Here is a 22,566-nt window from a genome sequence, read left to right as displayed (position 1 = left end):
CCTTCCCGGTCATAAAAAGGAAAATTAGATGATTAAAAAAAAAATAATAATAACAGATTACTTTCAACTAGCGCTACCGGGGAATCCGTACATTAGTGTAGAATAAAAGCAAAGAGATGACACACTACACTTCAAGTATGACGTCAGTTTGAGCAAAGAGTCTTGAATTTGGTCGTTTCCGAAATTTTAGAAGTATTTTTTTCTGAAAAGCGTGCTTAAAAACATAAGATCTGACCACTTTTTTAAATAATTCGACTAAGCTTAATATTAAAAAAATATTATAATCGGTGCGCTTTTAATTTTTATCCTTTTGTTGTTGACGTCACAAATGATGAATTGTCATTCACTGATGCCATTCACAGATAACAATATTTAATTCACTTCTTTACTCACATGTACTGGCAACGATATGGTTGATAGCAAGCGTAGAGCGCATTGTTCAATTCGCTTCTTGATTATCAGAACATGGAAACGCGGTAGACAGATACGCCAAAAAGTACATAATTTGTGACGTCATGAAGATCACGCCTTATTTTCAAAATCGGACATTAAAAAAAAAAAAAAAAAAAAAAAAAAAAAAAAAAAACTTAAACACTTAGTGTTGGGAAAATGTAAGTGTTTTCTCTCGCCATGCTATTTATTTATTTATTTATTTATTTTTTGCTTATTCTATAATATTCAGTGACTAAAAGTAGCACTTTTGATTGAAGAAAACAACCGCATTACATCGCTCCAAAACATTGTACTCTTTGATTGGATCTGCAGTTAGTTCCCCTAACAAGCACCTATGGTATACTGCTTAGGAACCGACCATAAGACTTTCGGGTCTCGAGATCATTCGATTACGAGACCAATCTTCTAATCATTAGACTCTTCCCGGTCGTAAAAAGGGATAACTAAATGATTTTTTAAAGAAAAGTAATTCGATTTCTTTTAACTAGCGAATCTAACTAGTTCTAGCAAATCTAACTGAGCTAAAAGAAGTTCTTCTAACTTCTTTCAACTCAAAAGATCAGTGCATTAGTGAGGAATAAAGGCAAAGTGTTGACATGCTACACTTCAAGAGGGCATGCTTGGGACAAAATTTTTCACAAGGCGGCGCAACACGTACAGTTGATATTCTTTACTTCCGGTCATTCCGTTAATGTGCTTGAGAGCGTACGCGATGAAGAGATATAATTATTTCTAGAGATAAATCAATTTTGAAGTGAATGTGTAACAAATAAAAAGAATGATGTTTCAAGTTTGAAAGAAAAACTAAAAGTTAAAAAAGGAAATTAAAACTAAAAGGAATTTACTAAAAGGAAATTTACTAAAAGGAAATTAAAACAGGAATCCAAAGCTGAATTAAATACCACGAAGTATAGATAGTACCTAAATGAGGGTTAGAACTCAGACAACTTGTTTAAAACTATCGAATTAAAAAAAAAAAGAGAGATTTCCATAATTCTACAGTTAACGTAAAATATTCTTACGTTTTAGTTGCATATTTTCTCATTATAAAAAACAACTATTTAGTAATTATTTATTTATAAAACTATTTATATCTTTATTTCGACGTTCAAAACTGAAATATTTTACACTAGAATACATTCATATGCTGCAGCTTAATTTATTTGCTGAATGTACGTTTCTCTTGTTGATGGTCAAACTGTAACGTGTAAGAATGCCTAACAACGTTACCGCTTTCATATTTGTCAAAGATTTCATTTTCTTTTTCATTCTTTTTTTACATACACATACACACAGCAAACTATACATAATTTCAATAACTCTTAATCGTTTCTTATTCAAATTATTATTCTATTTCCCCATTAAATGTGCAAAATTTGACAATAGAAGAAAGAATGACAACTTTATTGTATATCAAATTGAAAAAGAACCAGATATGAACGATATGATATATGATTTCCAACGATATCTAATATTAATATGTGCAAGCAATTTTTCACCATCATATCCAGGAATTTATGTAAAAATTGTGTCTAAATTGGAATAAAAAAAGAGCTACTCGTCAAACATTTTTCGAACTGGTCTGCAAACCTTAACGGGGCTGTAAGAAAGATACTGTGAAAATTTCAACGAAATCGGCCGGATAGTTCTCGAGTTTTGCGCGCTTAAATAAAACAGACGTTTTTCTAAGACTTCCTTTAATATTTTGTAGAGATATTCTTGCTTTATATTTTCTTTAAATGAAAACTCTGATACCTTAATAATTTGAGCTTTGGTTGATATTTTTGCTTCTAGATGGCAGCACATAACTTGCTGAATGGAGCATCCTCATAAATAATAGAATAGCCGATGATCGCGTAATCCGCGTGTTTCAACAATGAAACTCACGGCATGGCATGATAATTTGATAATATGATTTGGTAGAGTTTCACATGCAGGGAAAGGCTTTATTGTGACAAGGTTGAACTCGATCCGGTAACTTAACTGTTTTACTGGCAAGACTTGTCATTTTTGGAGAATGAAGAAACGTAAAAATGGTTAACAATGACCGCTATCTACTGGTTAATCCACTGGAGTTAAGGTTAAAACGTAAACTTCCAAAATATCATCAAACAGGCAATTGCTGCGTTCAAATGTAGAAGCAAATTTTCACCCGTTATACCATGACGGGCGACTTTCTATCTACTTTAAAATAAACTAGGGGGCTATCGCCCCCTGCTCGCTATCGCTCGCCAACCCCCGGAACTGCTTACGCAGTTCCCTGTGGATCGCTTCGCGATCCATGCTCGTTTCGCTCGCTCGCTGTATGCCAATACATTAGCCTAGCTAAAATTTTCCGTAAAAATTAAAGTTGGTAATTGCATTTAGGTCACCATCCATTTAACCAATATGAAAATTACGTTCATAATGTTAATTTGTCTGCTTTAGCCAGATTTTCGACAGTTTAACTTTGCTGTATGTAAGATGACTGCCTTGGCAATGTGCACAACTTTACCATTATAGATACAAAAGTGTCTGTCCATGCTTTGGAGAGATTGCACTTCTACCTGTTGGTCCGCGGAAGGTATTTTATTTCCCTTCTACCACCCATTGGAAAACCAATGAAGGCATTCCCCTATCCGCCACCTGGGGACGCGCCCTCTAGGGGTTACAGGCTCCCCCGAGGGATGTATTTACATTATTTACACTCTTATATATTTACATATTTACACTCTTATATATTCTAATCTGAGACAACTTCCTCATATACACAATTAAAAATGTCCCGTTTGGGAGCCACAACTGACACTGCTTCAAAAGATCTTGTTCTTGATAATGCCACATAGAGCTGGCCATGACTAAAAACAGGCTCAGAGAGCACCAAACATATTTTCTCAAACGTTTGTCCTTCTTGTTGTTATTCTGAATCCTTGCCACGTCACGAACAAAAAATGGTTTAACTAAAAACGCGAAAACTCGCCAAGGCTACTTTGCTTGCACAATACTAAAACTACTATAACCCTAAACAAATTTGGCGAAACCTTTCAGCTGAGAATAAAAGGAATAAAGTAAATTCTTTCTCGGTTATTCATTTTGAACTGAACTGTCGTACTGAAGCAGAGAATAGACGACGCTCAAAGCGCCTACGCGTTCAAAACAACATTGCCGATGAACATGATTGTGGAGCAATGTGTGAAGAATGCGAATTTTGTGGTGCTCTTTATTGGCAGAAAGAGCGTAATACTGCAAATAAATATACTAAATGTTGCCATGACGGAAAGGTGCGGTTACCGGCATTGTGTGACGCACCTGATCTGTTGAAGGAACTGCTGACTGAAAATTCCCCAGCCGCTAAAAATTATCGGCAGCGAATCAGAGAATACAACTCTGGAAATGGCTCGTCTTAAATTGGATTCAAGAACGGTTTCCTGCCTTCTTTGAGCTTTTCTTTGCTGATTAAGGTTGAAATGGGCCACAGCCCGACTCAAACTCATCTCAAAAAAAAAAAAAGTTCGTTGAGTATTCTGTGATTCAAGATTTCAAAACAACGTAGAAGTTTGTTTACATGATTTATCGGCGAAGTGTTGCCAACAGAGGTTTAGAAATTCACCCCTTCATTTGCCGGCACGTAAGAGAATTATATATATAGATGCCTAACCATTAAACAGCAACTAATCAAAGCAGAAATATTGAAAAAGTGGCCAGGGCCGATCCTAGGGGATTCTCATTATTATTATCTCTGTCTGTATAATTGATTTGTTGCAGAAATGTATTTATGAATTTACTAGCAAAAATACCCGGCGTTGCCTGGGTCAGAAATAAATGTAAGAAACAATCGCTACTTCCTTTCGTTTTCTGTTTTACCTCAAAGAACTCAAAACATATCACTTTGACGTGATTAAAAATCGAGCTTCTTCCTTACCCATTAAAGTAAAATAGCAATAAGTATAAAGAACGAACGAATATTCATTTAGAAACGAAAGCACAAATTTAAGCATATAAAAATTTGAAGAATTTCCAAAATATGAAATAACAAAAACAAGGATCACTGAAAAAAACGTGCGCTTTATTTAATGAAATAGTACACACTCAAAAGAAAAAAAGCTCTCTACTATGTTTCTTTAAGGATGCAAAAAGTAGAGTTTCCAAATGTTTAAACGATTTTAAACTCATGTCTGCTCCGGAGAAGCCTTGATTCAAAGATTTCATTATGATTACTTTTATTATTGCTGCAAATACTACATTGTAGGACTCGACCGATGCATCGGCGCCGATGGTTCAACGATTTAGCCATCGGCATCGGCATCGGCGGCCGATGCTAACTTGCAGGAAACATCGGCCCATCGGCCTTAAAAACATCGAAAAGCCGATGGAATTGGCCGATGTTTTTGAAAAAAAAGGACTTTTGTTGTTTTACATTTTAATACAAAGTAAAGGGAATTATTGTTTTCAAACAAAATTGTTTACTTAAATTTCAGTATGAATTTCTATAGTCACCCCTGAAAGAGTTTTTAATACTGCATTCAGGTACCAAACAAGTTAATTATTGCGTTGTTTCTTGCTGCTGGATGTATGTATGTATCTCTCATAATTCAAAACTTAAAAATGGTAAGCTGTAGAAGGCTAAATTTTCGCATGTGGGATGTGCGCACGTTCCAGTTGTGCACTTCGCTTTTTGTTTTCGATCGGGTGTTCTAAAAAGCTTATTAACCGATTTTTTGTGGCTATTAATTATTTATTTCAAAGCAAAATTAATATAGCGTCTCAGACTGACGATCATTTAGTGATATATTGCAGAACTGGAGACCATGAAAACAAATATGAAATGCAGAAACTGTTTTTGTTTCATTTTGTTAGATTCCCGTTGAACCGACGGTAATTTTTAATTTTTCGATATTTGTAATATGAACCACAGTAATGCAGTCTTTTCTGTATCGCTTCGGCGGAGCTACATGTTTGGGGCCCATCGAAATATATTTTGGGGCCCTATTTCTCTATCACAGAAGTTGTAAAACATTTATCATAAGCATTTTTGTAACTCCTACGGTGCCCCTATGTATATGGGACCTCTCGCGCAATTGCAACATTCGCTATATTTTAAATCCGCCACTGCGCGTCAAAACAAACTCGGGTGCAAGTTTTAAAAGGGTTTTTCTAGTCAATATTTATGATTATTTTGAACTCTATTTTTTTTCCGACTATTTTTTGTATTTCCGAGAACACTTGCGTGCCCTTCCTCCCACTCCCTCAATTTCTGAAATTAAACTCTAGTTGTACTTCTGAGTTGTTTAAAACTAACACCATTCATAAAATTAGAGATTTTTTTCAAGCTTTATCAATTGTTTAGGAAGAATTTAGAGCATTCATGTAAGAAATTGATTAAAGACGTTTTGAATGGTGTCATAACTCGGAAAACAGGGACTTTGGAATTTTTTCTTCAGAAGTACTGAAGTAGATTCAGAAACTCTTCCGAGACGTTGGTGGTAGCGGTTTTGTACTAAAAAAATTAAGTCGAAGTTGCGGCCGAAGTTTAACGTTGTGAGTTACTCCAAAAACAGAGGGTGACCCCCCTAACCCATCCTCGTCGTTTCAAGCATTTCTTGAATAATGAGCGGTTATTCATTTTGGTCAAGAAATGCCATCTTGCGTATTTCTTATACTTATTTCATCTATATTTTGTAATGCGCCATCTTTTTTGCATCATTAATAGCGATCGATTTTTTTTTCTGTTGTAAGTAACTATTTTTATGTCTTTATATAAAATCAAGGAATAAGTTATTTTCGTTTTCATCATATGTTTAATAATATGTTATAGAAAAGTTTCAAGGATTTTCTACTATGCCATTTTTTAAATTTCAGAAAATTATTGTTAAATTGAAAAATTTAATTTGAATTTGTTTGTAGTGCTGCATAAAGGATTAAACAATAAAATTGCTCAATATTACGTGTGCAAACATCAGATCAAGTAGTATATGTATTCAGTTATTAACTTGGTGTAAATATTGAGTTTGTTTATTGTAGCTGCGTTTTAAGAACCTCGCTCTTTTCATGGCTATTTCTTTTTTCCGCAAAACTTATGTCATTGTTATACATTTATGAAAAATGCAAACTTTTCTATTCATAAATTTTAAATAAGTATAAAAATATTCCTATTATGATTTAATATTGTAATTTATCTGTTACCTTTTCTGTTTAATTTGATGATTAAAAAATGTCGACGTGCAATCTTTCCACTTTAATTGCGTAATTTGTTGACGGTTTCATAGTTTTATTCTTTTTTTTTTTTTTTTGAATGATAAAACAACATAATTTAGTGTTGTTTAACTATGTTTAGTTTACCTAAATCATACAATATTACAATATTACTGAAGTCTTTGTTATGTGTTCAATTAAAAAAAAATCAAAAGTCAATTGGTTATTAAACAGTATCTTTGTTTTTCTTCCTTTTTTTTTTTTTGGCTGTTGTTCTTTGTCTTCCATCATACAGCACACAAAAAAGTAGAAGCATTACTACACCCTATACAGATTGTACGTAGTACGATCCAAAAGTTCGGGGAACAAGTTGTATAAAACCTTACCCAGAATAGTTCACATTACCGAAGCACATCCTCCTTCAAAAGGTCATTTTGAGGGACTATGTACTTCTGCCAGTGTTCATATAACTTTTGGAAACACTTCTGGAAGCCATTTTTCTCTACCTTCTGTGATGCAGCTTTATCTTCTCCTGACGGAAGAAAGCGGTGTCCATGTAAATGTTTTTTTTTTGCTGGGAACAGGTAAACATCACACGGAGCTAAGTCCGACGAAATGTTATGTTATTTGCTTGTCATATCAGAGTATTGACCAATCCTCAACAAGAAAGTCGCCTTCTTCCCCACGATGAAGTTGAAGCAGCAGCGCAAGAGGCCTTACAGGAGGTTGCGACAAATGTCCAGGACTCCTTCTAAAAGCTATACGAACGTTGGCAGAAGTGTATAATCGTTCAAGGTGACTATTTTGTAGATACAGTGGCTCCCAAAAGTGTTCGTACACCCACGACTTTCAATGAAATAGGCCCCTATGGCATTGGTTAGAATTAATATTTCGGAATAGGTATTTAATTATAAGATCTATGATCTATTTTTAACAAAACTGCACGAAAATTTTTAATAAAACATGAAAACTTAATTTTTTAAAAATCAAAAACCAAAAAGTGCCGGAAATTTTATTTTACAGAAGTCTTCGTGCACTTCGGAAAAAATATCAAAAAATTAGTAAATAATCTAACTTTTTATTCGTAAAATATCATGCAGTAACAATAACAGCTTTTAAACGTCTGAGAAGAGATTTCATTGTTTTTTCTGTCTTTTTTTGTGCAATTTCTGAGTAAGTGTTCAGCCGCACTACGAGTCTTACTGTTTCTAGTTCGCTTTTCGTTTCAATGTTGTATTTTCGTAATCTAGCCACTAGATATCTCCAAATATGTTCCATTAAGTTTAAATCTGGCGATTGAGGAGAAATTTCTAAGCTTAAGGACAAATTTTGAGGCACCAAACTCGAACGTGTGCTTCTTATCGTTAACTTGATGAAAAACAAAGTTGTTTCTAATTACCAAATTTTGGGCTAATAGTTTAAAATTGTTTTTTGAAATATTTAAGTGAACAGCATGATTCATTATTTCATCAAAAAATTCCAAATTTCCAAGTCCTGATGCTATTATGCACCCTCACACAAAAAACACCTTCACCGTCCTGATTAACTGATCCAGTTAAGCTCTTAAGATTAAATTCCTCATTTTTTCTTCTGTTGACAATTATGTACTATTTTAACCCAAAATATTGAATTTATTTTCATCTATAAGTAAGACGTTGTTTCAAAACGTTTTGAGCTTATTTATCATTTATTTTACGACGGAAAGCGTAAGTTTACTGTTTTTCGCGCGAACAAGAAATTTTCTGCGGGAAGGGGTCCCCTTTAATCCAGCTAATCAGAGAACTTGGCGAACAATTTTAGGTGAAAATTAAACGTAAAATGTTTCATTCAATTCTGCAGAAACTTTTTCAGCGCTCAAATGTGTATTTTTCATAATTTTTTTTAACTGTAAACCTCCGATCACGCTTTGTTAACTTTGCCAGTTGACCTTTTGTTACCTTGTTTTCGATCCGATTCTTGTCTTTAAAGCATTTTATCAAGCACTTCACTATAGAATGGTATAAATTAACTAATTTAGAGACATTTCAAACCAATTTATGGCTACTGTGAGGGAAAAAAAACAAATTTCGAATCGTGTTTGTTGTTTTCTGCGCATACCTGCCATTTAAAAATAAAAAGCAGAAGCTTAGGGAATAAATAAACAAAAAATTAAAGGCAAATGACTTTACAGTGTCATTACAATGTAAAAACAATAAAAAAACCACATATAATAATTTTAATCATGAATTTATTCGAAAATATTTCAGTGTACGATGACTTTTGTGGCGTATTTTTTCTCTGTTTCATCGTTTTTTGACAAATTTCAAAAATAAAATTTGGCAATATTTTGAGAAAAACTACTGGGTTTTATTCAGAATGGTATAGGAATAGTGTAAAAAAATGGTCTTCAAATTCGAATTCAATTTTGCGTTATTTTGGTTTTACTACAAAATTTCAAAGTGTACGAACACTTTTGGGAGCCACTGTAGATGTACTTCGGTAATGTAAACTATTCACGATATTTTTATTCAACTTGTCCTCGAACTTTTAGATCATACTACTTACGTATGAGTTTTCAACTTTCTATTTCATAACGTTTTTGTGTAACGTAAGTTTACGCGCATGAAGACATCACAAGAGAATTTGCGATAATTAACTAAGGAGGCGTTCAAAATGGATATTTCGGTCATCTATATGTTCTTAGGTACATATGCGCTGGAAAAACTTGTAAAGTTTAAATTGGATGATAGTAAAATAAAAATTTAGGTCGAAATCTGATTTTTTTGGGGGGGGGGGGATTACAATTCCTTATTCCTAGAAAGGAAGTAAAGTGAAATGAATCAATGATCCTTTAAATCCTTGACAATCTTATCAATTTATTTCTGTTAGATTTTCTTTTCTTTTTTTTTTTTTTGCCATCGGCCAAAAGCATCGGCCATCGGCCATCGGCAATCGGCCATTTGAAGGAAAACAATCGGCCATCGGCCATCAGCCATCTTTGAACAATCGGCCAACAATCGGCATCGGCCCATCGGCCACAAAATGCCATCGGTCGAGCCCTACTACATTGTTACAAAAATTGTTAGGCAACGAATTTTTGTAACAATGGGTTTTATATTCGCAACTTCAAAGCTCGAATACGCTACCTTGCGTTGATTACCAATACTAAAGAAAAAGGTAAAGCATTCCATTCCACGAGTTTTCTTTAGGGTAAATTTCCGGCATCAAGCAGTTTGTGGTGTAATGTAATTTCAGAAGAATAAAAAAGAAAGCTTCGCACAAATACGATGAAAAAGTACTGTCATTCACTAAACGTCAAAGCAAGTTATAAGTTATCGCATTTGTTTCTTTCACCTTTTTTCATCCGCCATTAGACAGTGGCTGCTGCGCCCCCTATAATTTATTGGAGTTGCGAACTTAATTATTGAATGGGGAAATGATATGAAATTTACTGTTTTCCACCATAACTTTTTACAACTAAGTTTTTAAGGAATAAATTACAGCCTAAATTGCTCCCTCATAATGTATCTATCTATGGTGAAAAAATGGTTAAAATCCGTCCAGTAGTTTTGAAGTTTACCCCGGACATCCGGACAGAGATTAGCCCTTTATGTATAAAGATGAGGATGCAATTCCTAAGAAAGCAATGTCATGCTTGCTCCAGAGAGGCCTTGATTCAAAATTTACATTATGATTACTTTTAATATTACTGTTGTTAGGCAACGAATTTTCGAAACAATGGGTTTAATCTTTAATCATTTGATGTGGAAATTACATGACATTTACTGTTTTCGATTACGACCTATTTAAACTAAGTTTTTTAGCGATAAATTATAGCCTAAGTTGTTCCCCGATTATGTAGCTATCTATGGTGAAAAAATGGTTAAAATCCCTCCAGTAGTTTTGAAGTTTACCTAAAAATATATGCCTAAAGTATGATGTAAATTAATCGCAGGAACAAAAGATTATCTGCTTTTGAGTGAGCTTATGGATAAAATCCAACCTTTTGTGGCTTTTGTCATGTCTTTTCATCCATAAGCTGAATTATTTTGCAACTAGTGGCACCCGCACGACTTTGCCCGTAGTAGAAAATTAAAAGGTCTTTTGGTTCGCATGTATATTTACAAATAATGTATGATGAATTTTTTGCCAATTGTCTTGCCCATGTTACGGTTCCACGTTATGATAACTTGGTAATTTACTCGTCCATCTTATGATAGTTTTGCTCGGGAAAATGTTCTTAAAATTGGAAAAGAAAAAGAACAAAATCGAATTTTCGAAAAATCGCTTCGAGGTGCACACCTCCATGCAACAAACTAATTCTGTGCCAAATTTCATGAAAATCGGCCGAACAGTCTGGGCGCTATGCGCGTCACAGAGATCCTGACAGACAGAGATCCAGACAGACTTTCAGTTTTATTATTAGTAAAGATGATAAAGAGATTTCTTCTCTCCCCCCTAAACACGCGTATGCAGAATTTTCCATTGTTGTGCAATTATACGTTGTAATTTATTACTTTTACGTTTCAAGCAGAAAGATATTTATTCAATTTCATATTTTCAATTGTTTGGACGGAGTAATTAATTTTAATTGACGTGCATATAAAACAGTGCAAAAAATATTTTTTTGTGTGCATCAATTTTCGAAGTTTAATCTCAAATAATCCGTTGTTTGATTCATCTTTCTTTTCTTCTGCGGAGGTATCATTTTAATGAAACTGCCTCCACAGAAGCAGCAATCTATCAGCACTGATTGCAATAATCTGCAGTTTTTGTGCGACTATTCCTTGTAATTTCTTATTTTTACTTTTCAAGTCTAAAGGTATTTATTCAGTTTCATTTTATCATTTGTTGGGATGGATTCATTAGCTTTATTTAACGTGCATGCCAAAAAATTTTTTGAAAATTACTTTTTGTGTGCAGCAATTTTCGAAGTATAATCCTCATATAAATAATAGCCGATGATCGAGTAACCCGCGTGCATCAACAATGAAACTCGCGTCACGGCATGATAGTTTGATAATATGATTTGGTAATGTTTGGCATGACTTTATTGTGATGAGGCTGAACTCGATCCGGTGACTTAACTGTTTTACTGGTAAAACTGTCATTTCAGGAGAATGAAGAAACGTAACTATCTACTGGAGTTAAGGGTTAATCCACTGGAGTTACGGTTAAAACTTAAAACTACCAAAATATCACCAAACAGGCAACAGCTGTGTTCAAATGTAGAAGCAAATTTTCACCCGTCATACCATGACGGGCGACTTTCTAGCCTCAGATAATCCGCTGTTTGATTCTTTCTTTTTTTCTGTGAAGGTAGTTTTTTAATGAAACTGCCTCCACCGAAGCAGTTATTTGCAAGCACAGAATGTAGTAATCTGCAATTTTTGTGCAATTATACGCTGTTATTTCTTATTTTTACTCTTCGCAAGCACAACATTATTTATTTAGTTGCATATTCATCATTTGTTTGGCTAGACTAACTATTTTTATTCAACGTGCATGCAAAAAAAAAAAAAAAGGATAAAAACACTATTTCGTGTGCATCAATCTTCGAAATATAATCTCAAATAATCCGCGTTTGATTCATCTTTCTTTCCTTCTGTGAAGGTATTTTTTTAAAGAAACTGCCTTCACAGAAGCAGTTATTTGCAAGCACAGATTGCAGTAATCTGCAATTTTTGTGCAATTATACGCTATTATTTCTTATTTTTACATTTCAAGTACAACATTATTTATTTAGTTGCATATTCATCATTTGTTTGGATAGACTAATTAACTTTATTCAACGTGCATGCAAAAAGAAGGACAAAAACAACATTTCGCGTGTGCATCAATCTTCGAAATATAATCTCAAATAATCCGCCGTTTGATTCATCTTTCTTTTCTTCTGTGGAGGTAGTTTTTTAACGAAACTACATTCATGAAATGTTCTGTATTTAATAATCGGCGCACCTCCAAAACGTTGCGGGTACGACACTTTCCTCCCAATACGGACATCCTGGACTTTATGAAAAGCAGGTCCAAGTATCCAATCCGATGTCTGAAAGGAGATATAGTTTGCACTATGTGTCAGGCATAATCAGTTTATTCAGTAAGTTACCGCCCTATAGCCAGGGCTGAGGCAGAAATACACCACCAGCTCAGTCAGTTCCAGCCGAGGACTGCAGTTTCGTGCTTTTTAGCACTCATCAGCCCGGTATAGGTGTGACTGAGCTGGAGGTGGGAAACCTCTTAAGGAAGCCAAGAGTGCCAAACAAACTGGTAGCTAACACAGAGTTAGCACTGACCAGACGAGTGACCGAAGCAATGGTTCGGTTCCACTCGAAGATTGAAGGCAAGGCAGGTATATTCAGTAAGTTACTTACTGAACTTAATTACTACATTTACTTTGGTAACTTACTGAATATACCTGCCTTGCCTTCAATCTTCGAGTTGAACCGAAACATTGCTTCGGTTACTCGTCTGGTCATTGCTAATTATGTCTTAGTTACCAGTTTGTTTTGCACTCTTGGCTTCCACCCATTAAGCGCCAAGTCTCCCATTTTGGGAACCTTCAATTAATATTTTTTTTCTTCATCAAGTAATTATGATATCATTTTGAAATTTTTTAAAATGAATGATAGAGATCCAAACTTTATTCCTAATTTTTTTAAAAAAGGTTTGGAATGTAAATTCTTTTTTAAAAATTTTTTAAATTTTGCAAAAATTTCTTGTTTTTGCATTACACGAGTCCCCAAAAAATTCCCTAAAAAAAATTAATGCGGATGTAGGAAATTTGAAACATGGAATATGAAGCTCAATAGAGCTTTTTTCAAATCACAACAAACAGGGGCCAAGAAAAACAGTTTAAAGGAGTTTTATTGGACTTTATTCACTGAAGTCCCAAAATGGGAGACTTGGCGTGTTCTGATTAGCAGAGCTAGTCATGCCTAACCCATTCTGCATGAATGAACTCTCTCCTTTTTTCCTGTTGCAGCCACAGCCCCCTTTGTATTTTCTCACTGTAAACACTCTTTTGTTGTTTAAGGTCAAGAGCAGGCACTTTTATCAATTCAAGTGACATTCCACTCGTTTAGAAAAAAGTTCTGGAATAACCGGGGTGCCAATCCTCCCTCAGGAAGATGACGCATCTCTCTGAATTTCTATAGATCACGAAAGAGATTCCTGTAAAAGATCAGAATTCCCTTTAAAACTATTCCTCCCCCATAAAAATATTTCCCTCCCCTCCCCCTTGAGGGCTCCCCCTTCAATAAGGAAGGTTGAATTTCAATAGAGAAATTTCTTCACTTTTTATTTTTTTTTTTTTAATCAAATATATAGTTAGAATTTTCGACTTTGCTACGAGCTTCAAACAGTATCAAAATAATACATTTAAGCTTAAAACAAGAAGATGAGTGCAGTATCACTTGTTAGTGAATTGCCAAATTCTGTTCAGATAGTTGAGAAAAATTTGTTTTAATGGAAATCGCTTAGATCACAGATAATGCGATAACTGTCTCAATTTACATTTTCTCAATTTATCGTAATTTGTTATATGAAATCGGAGAAGCTATAACCGTTGATAATTCCTCATTTCAAGCATGCTGGACATTTATATTTCTAAAAACATTAGTATGATGCATAAATCATGTCATCAATCATGTTATGAAGCAGTCGAAATGTTAACTGTAAAAAAAACCTTGCCTATAATGACACAAATACACCGTCATGGAGCCGACCGTCGCTCGATCCCCGACATGGTTAATAAAAAAAACCTGCCTCTTCTCTTTTTGTGTATGAAAATCCTAAGGCTTTTTGCTAAAAGATAGTAAAATGTGTGGGAAAAGTTCTGTTTTGAACAAAAATGTATAATAAGAAGGAATGAAACAAGAATGAAAACCAGACCTGAAGTGATGTACGGGCAGAGCGGGGGGGGGGGGAGACGTACTTAAGGGGCCGAACGGCTCAAGAAATTGAAAATAACTATCATACTAATACTTATTATCGTTGTAAATGTACATTGCTAGCCCCTGGGGCTGGCCTCCACAGCTTTTGTTGCAAGGGGGCCCACAATTTATAGCTTTGGATCTCATGAAAACTTAAAAGTTCTACATTTTAAAGCTTGAACATGTTAAATATGCACTTAAAGTACCAATAACTAGCTGTATTCATTACATAAAAAGGATTTTAGGGCTTTCTAATTGGATTTAGCCAGAAATTATTCAAGTATCAACATAGTGACAGGGATATGTATGTTATCCCCATTAAACGCCAAGTCTCCCATTTTTGGACCATACCATATCTCCTAACCTAATAAATATTTTTGCAAAATTTCAGCTACATATGATTAGAGATGTGCATTGAACATCCAAACACATGAAAACTTAAGTATTTCAAATGTGGTTCATATAGCGGCGCTTAATGGGTTAAGAGATTTTCCACCTCCAGCTCAGTCACTCCTATGCCTGGCTGATGAGTGCTAAAAAGCACGAAACTGCAGTCCTCGGCTGGAATTGACTGAGCTGGCGGTGTATTTCATGTATAATCAGTTTAGTTAACTAGTCAAAGATTGAATAGCAGGGCCGCATTTAGTCCTTAGATAATTTTTTTGTATTTCACTCAACAGACTAAATGTTCAAGCGAATCCTCAAATGGTAATTTCAGTGTGCTAGTTTTACTGCAAAGCATCTTCAAAGATAAAAGATGTATTTATCAATTTTTGGTGCAGTTACTGTCTGACAACGGATTGTATGGAAAGGCAAACATCCGGTTTACAGGAGGAAATGGACGCATCTATTAGTTTTCACGGATGTCAGCTTATGCAAATGTATGTTAGTCTCTAAATTAAGCAGAGTCCTATTCAAATGAGCGGGTCACGCGCATCAAATTTTTACTTTTCTCTCATTCAGATAGACTTGTCTTAACTGGACGTTTATCAATTCCATACAATCCGTGGTTGGACTGGTCTGATCACGGATTATTTGGAAAAGCAACATCCAGTTTACAGGCGGAAATGGACGCATCTATTAGTTTTCACGGATGTCAGCTTATGCAGCTGTATGTTAGTCTCTAAATTAAGCAGAGTCACATTCAAATGAGCGGAACACGCGCATCAAATTTTTACTTTTCCCTCATTCAGATAGACTTGTCTTAACTGGACGTTTATCAATTCCATACAATCCGTGGTTGGACTGGTCTGATCACGGATTGTTTGGAAAAGTAACATCCGGTTTACAGGCGGAAATGGACGCATCTATTAGTTTTCACGGATGTCAGCTTATGCAGCTGTATGTTAGTCTCTAAATTAAGCAGAGTCACATTCAAATGAGCGGAACACGCGCATCAAATTTTTACTTTTCCCTCATTCAGATACACTCGTCTTAACTGGACGTTTATCAATTCCATACAATCCGTGGCTGGACTGGTCTGACCACGGTTGTATGGAAAGGCAAACATCCGGTTTACAGTCGGAAATGGATGCATCTATTAGTTTTCAAGGATGTCAGCTTATGCAGCTGTATGTTAGTCTCTAAATTAAGCAGAGTCACATTCAAATGAGCGGAACACGCGCATCAAATTTTTACTTTTCCCTCATTCAGATACACTCGTCATAACTGGACGTTTATCAATTCCACACAATCCGTGGCTGGACTGGTTTGACCACGGTTGTATGGAAAGGCAAACATCCGGTTTACAGTCGGAAATGGATGCATCTATTAGTTTTCAGGGATGTCAGCTTATGCAGATGTATGTTAGTCTCTAAATTAAGCAGAGTCGCATTTAAATGAGTGGAACACGCGCAGCAAATTTTTACTTTTCCCTCAGGCTCGTCTTAACTGGACGTTTGTAAATTTCATAAAATCCGTGGTTGGACTGTATATGCGTAGTAAATCTACGAAAGAATGTATTTTGAGTTCATCATTCATGAAAAAACAAAATGGTTACTTTCTTAAAATACCATCAACTCTCGCCTATTAGAATTTCAATTATTCGTCACGAATCTTTCCTGAATTCTGTTAGCGTTTGTAAAGTTGATGTCTCATGTATTTCTTGAGATATACCTTTCTTTTCCTTTTCTGGTTTTCTTGATTTGGTGTATGGAAGCAAAACATTTGTACTTTATTCATCAGTAAGTTACCGATCTTAAACCAGGGCTAAGACATAATTACACGGTGCCAGAAATATACTGACAACCTGGTTATGACATCTAAATAATACGTCAGCTTCAATGAAAAGACATCTGCCTCCAGCTCGGTTATTGACTATTTCAGACGGATGAGTCCATAACAATATTGGAACTTTGGTACGTCCGTACGGACAAGCTAGTGGAAGAGGTTGGCATCCTGACACACAACTTTTGCAAAAAGCTCGCCAAGCGATTCCACAACAACATCCCCCGTGTTGGCAATCCACTAGTTAACAACCTTCCAAATTACGATCCATTGGATCCGGCAAGTTCTCGCAGGCCTCGCGCTCTGCTAGCTTAGTTTCAAATTCGAAACGGGGTGAGTGAATCCCTTCTAGGGTTCACTTACCTCGTTTCGACTCTAGTTATTGTGCTACACTCTGGCTGGAAGCATGCTCCTGTCTATTTTCATTTCACTATTTTTTTTAATTATTTCTAATCAACATTTTATCATTGTCTTAATTTTATTTTATTATTTTTATTCATTCAAAAAGCCTAGAAAACCCCGACGGTGGGAAAAAAAAGTATAAAACTTTAAAAATATGTAGGAAGAGAGAAAAAAAAAAGTCTTAAACTTATTTTAAAAAGAAGAACTTTAGTTAAAATTTACTTTGAAGAGCCTTCGGCTAACCCTTATGGTACTCCCGTTAGAGGAAGCCACATCTCTCGTACATCCACGCAACCATCTTCTGCGTCAAAATAAAGCCACGTCCATAACCGGGGAACTATCAACATAGCACACCAGAGGATAAGGGGCAGGGCTCTAGGTGCCTCAAGCAACGAACTTATATTTCCGTGGCAATATTGGAACTGCAGTATCAGGTTGCCATAACCTGACAGTCGGTATATTGCATATCTTTGTACGTTAGTTTTCGTACGAAAATATAACTTTTCTTTGAAACTTTTTTGCTTTCGAAAACTGTATAAAGACCAGATGTTTAGTTTATTTGGGGGCACGGCAGTGCCCCCGCCAAGTCGAGCGCGAAGCAAACACTGCCGTACCATCCTTTACTGGAACCATTTCGCCGCATTTTTAGGCCCCTATTTGAGAACCTTCTGATGAGACTAGAACGCAGAAATTTTCGTCATCCAGTAAGCTATAATCACATACTTAAAATCCGAAATTTCAAATCTGTAGGTCATTTAGTTCCGAAGTTAAGCGAAAGCAAAGTTTCGCATTTATGACACTCACTCACTCACTCATGATCATCAAAATAGAACTAGTACTTCCCATAAACTCAGAGAGGTGAAATTTGGTACAGAGTTAGGGTTTGATGGCCACATAAAGGAAAAACTATAAAAACTACACTTATTGAAGATCAGGAGTGACCCTGATTAGAAAACACAAGAGCCCAACCAATCTATTAGAGATCAACATACAACCTTCACAAAAAATATTCAACTTGGCGGGCCGCTTCATTTGATGTCAAAAATCGAAAGCTGAAGTATCTAATGAAGAACCCTCAGGTGTATTAGAGATATGGTAATGCCCCCTTCTACTATTGGTACATAAAAAAATCGACTGTCATTGCAAAAGTCCAGCGTAGTGGGACACCATCTTCTAACTTAATCTAGCCTAACTTTAGTCTACTCGAACATTACACAAATTAAATGTTTCTACAAAAAGAAGTGAAATCCCACCAAAAACATTCTGTAAAAAAATAGCCAAGTCTCGATGGAGCTGCTTGTTTATCTCTAAAAAGTAGTGAAATCTAGACAAAGTCATGACAAGTCTAAGGTTCCTCACTGCGATTTCTTTATTATTATAGTTAATGTTGTGTGACTTGGCCGTTAAAGGACTTTGACCGAAAAGGGTACAAAACCAGGTGCTCCATGACACCATTGCACCAATCTTTCGCCAGAACCACTACCCATTGACGATGGAAAATTGCCACTTGGAAAACGTGTAAACAAAATTGACCTGTACCCACTAAGGTATAAAGAATGTCTGACGGCCAAGTCACACAACATTAACTATAATAATAAAGAAATCGCAGTAAGGAACCTTAGATTTGTCATGACTTTGTCTAGATTTCACTACTTTTTAGAGATAAACAAGCAGCTCCATCGAGACTTGGCTAGTTTTTTACAGAATGTTTTTGGTGAGATTCAATATACAATTTTAAACCTAGTTGGCATTAGTTAAGGAAATGAGAATATAACTTGTTTTTTAAAATCCACATTTAAAATAATTTTATCAAAATCTTCCCACTATAAGTAAAGCAGCTTTGTATGCTATTCAATTCAAAAAAATATCCTAATATAAGTTATGCAGTTCTGCTACGAAGCATATATGAGAGATAAGAGAAACAAGCTATTCGGTACGGTTGGCGAAAAATAATTTAAGAAATCTAATTTGATAACACCCTTGTTGAAATTTAATCAGTAACGGTACGTTTTTTAGATACAACGAGCTATTAAACAAGCTAAAAATACACTGAAATGATTAAAAATCTGCCAAATGATAAAATTTAGCCTTTAAAATATTTAAATTAGGGTCAAACAGTAAATATAGTACTAACAGATAAGCAATAAATCATAGTTTGGCAAACCTAACCAGGTAGCGTAATAAATATTTCGCAGATCCAAGTTACAGCAGTACAACGATACCGGGTTAGGTTTTTTCTCTAACTACAGCATATGACAAAATTCATTTATGTATAAAATTAATTTATATGAGCAAAAATGGCAACATCTATTTTGTCATATGAGCCATTTTATCGCCAATTTGGCATGTTCCGCGTAATGATCATTATCCCATTAATTTAGATAGTTTTTTGACAAACATACTTCATTTTCTTTTGCAAAGCGAGATGAACTGCTTCCAAATGCTACGTTTTTGTTACAATTTGACTTGCTTTCTTTACGATCTTCTTTGATTACAACTGGAAGAGATATATTTTCAATATTCTCCATTACAATTTCGATTGTCGAAAAGTATAATGTAATAGAAATTAGATTAAACAAAACTATTTTGCATAAATCCTGAAATAAATAGATATATCCTAACTGATCACACGTACTTAATTTTGAAATAAAAATACCTGTTTGTGGAATTTTGAATTCAAAAGCAGTTTGCAATGTGACTTTTATTCACGCTTTTAGTTAACAACACAAATAAATCAAAATTTAAGGCTAAACTTTCAGTCAATTATAGCAGCATACATTTTTGAAGCTTGTTAATTTTTAGTCTTACTATAGAAAACAATTGTTACATAAAAATCAGAAGGAGAACCTGGCAAGTAATGACATAGTTGTGTATGACATGGCCATCTCACATAGCAAAGTGGCAGCACTTTTCAGCATAGAATAAGGCTTTTGTGTTGGCAGCAGTTACGCACAGTTAATTGCGTAGCGTCCGTATTTGATGTTTTTGTGTTATGTGAAGAATACAGCAGCATCTTGATTTAGAAATTTACGAAGAATGTTCCTTTGGTGATGATTTACGTATACTTGAGTCTGATTAACATATTTATTGAATAACAGGTAGGCAAATATTTTTTTTCTTTTTTAAGTACAATCGAAACATTTTAAGTCTACGTGATTCCGACCAGTGTGTCTGTGCTCATGTGTTGCAACTGTTGGTAAAATGTATCACGGTCAACAAGGGTACAATTACATTGAATGGCAATTTACCCACAATGAATGTGTGCCAGCAGTTTCTACTGATTGTATTATTTAAAATTATTATATTAACATTGCTATAATTCTTGCTTGTTTTAAAAAAAGAGCTTTTATTTAAAAAAAAAAAGTATCTCAAAGTTCAGTTTAACTTAAATCTGTCATAAAAATCTTTCGGCAAATTTAAAGAATCTCAAATTTGAAAAGATATTGGACGAATGTGGAAATATGTTGAATCAAAATTTCCCCAGATGCAATGGTACTGTCTCCTTTGCGATTCTTCATTTTGCTTTCAAACTTCATATTAAATTTCAGATTTCTTTAGAATCGATTGAAGTTTAGTGTTTGCTTGAAAAAGCGAAGGTGATATTCTCACCGAGTTTCATGCTGCATTTTCTCTTATTGATGAGCATGATTCTATTTGTAAAACTGTTGGGCTTTAGTTTTGTGCTCCGCAGTTTGAAACCAAGGTTCTGATTTGGGTATTTTTGGAAAAAGGGAAAGAAAATAAACTACTAACTTGATTTTACTAATGATTAAGTTTACCTGTCAGTGAAATACGGTGATATTTTATAATTTTTTTCTTCCTTTTCATCCCTCCCCCCCGCTTTTACTGTTCATATGATTATAAAAATTCACAGAAGTATTAACGATGAATAATAGATTTACTGGATGTGTACCGTAAAATGGGGGACCATTGCTCCTGTAGAGATAATATTGCTCCAAAAAGTATAAGTTTTTTAACTCGTTTTTTGGTCTCGGATTGGCAACTTGCCCACCTGTTTACTGTTATCTTCTACCTAGTTGAAAGAAATTCGACATTTTCATCCACTTTGTCACTGTCCTCGAAAATCAGTAAGAAAAGTTTGGAGCAATGTTATCCCAACAGGGAGCAATGTTCCCCCCTTTTACGGTACTGTAACTGGTATCAGCTGTTTTTATTGATGAGTATGAGTCAATTTGCAATACCTTTTAGGCTTTACGTTTTGCTCAGGAGTTTTTATCCAAGGTTCTGATTAGCTTATTTTTGGAAAACGAGAAATAAAATAAATATTCTGCTAACTTGATTTTACTAAGGATCAAGTTTACGGGGCAGTAAAATACGGTGATATTTTTCATTCCTTTTCTTTTTCTTCACCCCTTCCTTCTTTTACTGTTCATATGATTACAAAAGATCACAAAGTATTAACGATGAATTTACTGGATGTATACAGTAACTGGTATCAGCTGATTATTGTTGGTGACTAATTTTGTTTTATTCTATTTTATTAGCCAAAACTTTTAGACATTAGTTTGGTTCATAGCATTTTTAAATCTAAGTTTTGATTTACTTATTTTTGGGAATCGTGAAAGGAAATAAATGAGCTGTTGACTACACTTTACTAAAGGTCAGTTCTATTTAGCAATTCAATGTCGTCTAGTAAGGATCAACTTTATTTATCAATGCAATGTGGCTTACTAAGGATCTATTATATTTAGCAATGCAATTTCGTGATAATTTATTTTTTTTTCTTTGCCTTCCCCCTTTTGCCGTATATATGACCGTAAAGTATTACATTTTAATTTACAAAATAGAATTGAGTTTAGTGTTTACTTGAGAAAAGGAAGATTGCATTCACGCTAACTTTCATGCCAGTTTTTCTCTTGTTGATGATCATAATTCTATTTGCAAAACTCTTGGTTTTAGCTTTGTGCATCGTAGTTTGAAACCGTGACTTTGATTTGTTTATTTTTGAGAAAGACTCGATTTTACTAAGGATCAATCATACTTGCCAAGTTAATACAGCAAAATTTTCTAATTTATTTTCTTCAGCTACCCCGCCCTTATTTATTATTATTGAGCAATCACGATTGCTTATTGTCCTCGCTTGACCGTCTTTGGCGTCTGGTTCCTTTTTCAGCTTGGACCAGCAGCACCACCGCCCACCGTCCTCTGCAGGCGCGACTCCTCCGGTCCCGAGCTATCCGCTCTCTTGGTCGGAGGCGTCCATGTCCTACACACACGCACACTCACACATATACACACAAACGACTTCGCACACATACACTCACACACGAGTACGTGCATACACACAGGTCTACGCACACACCCAAGCCTACACACACACACACAACTATGCACACGTAACCGCCCAGGAGGAGGGGTAGGAGCCGTTTCTAGAAACAATAAC

This window comes from Uloborus diversus, chromosome 6 (assembly GCF_026930045.1).
Source record: "Uloborus diversus isolate 005 chromosome 6, Udiv.v.3.1, whole genome shotgun sequence".
In the NCBI taxonomy this organism is placed as follows: domain Eukaryota; kingdom Metazoa; phylum Arthropoda; class Arachnida; order Araneae; family Uloboridae; genus Uloborus; species Uloborus diversus.
The sequence above is the reverse complement of the archived record's forward strand: the minus strand, read 5'-3'. Positions refer to the sequence as shown.